Below are 1,847 nucleotides of genomic sequence, written 5' to 3'. Positions count from 1 at the left end.
TAGCCCATTCCAGCCTTGTGTAGGTCTACAATCTTGTTCCCGACATCCTTGGACAGCTCTTTGGTCTTGGCCATGGTGGAGAGATTGGAATCTGATTGATTGCTTCTGTGGACAGGTGTCTTTTATACAGGCTGAGATTAGGAGCACTCCCTTTTAGAATGCTCCTAATCTCAGCTTGTTACCTGTATAGAAGACACCTGGGAGCCAGAAATCTTGCTGATTGATAGGGGATCAAATACTTATTTCACTCATTAAAATGGAAATCAATTTATAACTTTTTTGAAATGCGTTTTTCTGGATATTTTTGTTGTTATTCTGTCTCTCAATGTTATAATAAACTGACCATTAAAATTATAGACTGATAATTTATGTCAGTGGGCAAACGTACAAAATCAGTAGGGGATCAAATACTTTTTTCCCCCCTCACTGTATATACACATATATTAGAGCTGCACGATTAATCATTAAAGATCAAAATCCCGATCTTAAAACAGCATTTCGCCGATTCTATGTAACAAGTGAAGAGAGTTCTCTGCTCACTTCTGACAGCTGACTAAAAATAAATAAATAAAAAATCCAGGCAGCCTGCTAAATTTATCTCAACATCGGAGAAACATTGTAACATTTCGTTCTTAGATCAAAAGGAATGAACTTCAGTCTGTAAATGAGGGCAGTTTAACCACTTAAAAAGACTAAACCTTTTTTCTGTCACTTGTTGCTTACAAGTTAAAAATCAGTAATTATTGCTAGAAAATTACTTGGAAACCCCAAACATTATATATTTTTTGCAGAGAGCCTAGAGAATAAAATGGCTGTCGTTGCAATATTTTATGTCACACTGTATTTGCGCAACGGTCTTTCAAACGCAATTGTTTTTAAAAAAATACACTTTAATGAATTAAAAAAAAAAAAAAAAAAAAAAAGAAGAAAACAGTAAAGTTAGCCAAATTGTTTTGTATAATTTTGAAGGTTTTTACGCCGCGAGATATGTAAGAGAACCGTGATCTTTATTCTAAGCAAAAAAATATATATATTGCGATTCTCATTTTAGCCAGAATAGTGATAGAGATAGATAGAGAGATAGAGAGATAGAGAGATAGAGAGATAGAGAGATAGAGAGATAGAGAGATAGAGAGATAGAGAGATAGAGAGATAGAGAGATAGAGAGATAGAATTATTTTTTTGTTTTATTATGCAAGCGGTGGGAGGGGTTATGCAAATATCAAAATGCCTTGATTGGATAGGTGTCAGTTTGGTAACTCTGAACCTGGAAGTGACAAAATGCTCTTTGCTTCCAGGTTCATTCATCACAGAGTAGAATTGGGAATAGATGTACCCCAAGTTCCTCCCATTCTCCACACGAAAATTCATTTTCAGGTGTTCCCATTCCTCCAAAAACACCATGAATGACGATGGTTTAATGGACCATAAAAGTAATCAGGTGGCTCTCAAGCTGGAAGTTATCTAAAATAGTGGCTGCAGTGGCCCTGAGCTTGTTTTAATCCCACGAATACCAGGACATTTATAAAAAAAAAAAAAAAACACACATGCTTTCTTACACCGCACTGTAGGCATGTACTGTATATGAACCAACATGTTGCAGCTCTTGGGATTGCATCTTCCATTTACTTGAAGAACAAGTGTAAAATGATTTCCTCCCAGAATGATCGGAGGGCGTTGTAGAAAGGTTCGATGTTCACACAGCGAGTACACGGAATGCTGGAGGGGGAGGCGGGGAGAGGATCACAGAACTTGTAGCACCACAATTTATGCCAGAGAGCGAGATCTGTGCATTGCAACAACAAACCATGACCGGGGAGACACATCGGAAAATCTGAGAATTAGGG

Source organism: Aquarana catesbeiana, linkage group LG04 (assembly GCF_042186555.1).
Source record: "Aquarana catesbeiana isolate 2022-GZ linkage group LG04, ASM4218655v1, whole genome shotgun sequence".
NCBI classification, from domain to species: domain Eukaryota; kingdom Metazoa; phylum Chordata; class Amphibia; order Anura; family Ranidae; genus Aquarana; species Aquarana catesbeiana.
This window is presented reverse-complemented; position numbering follows the sequence as displayed.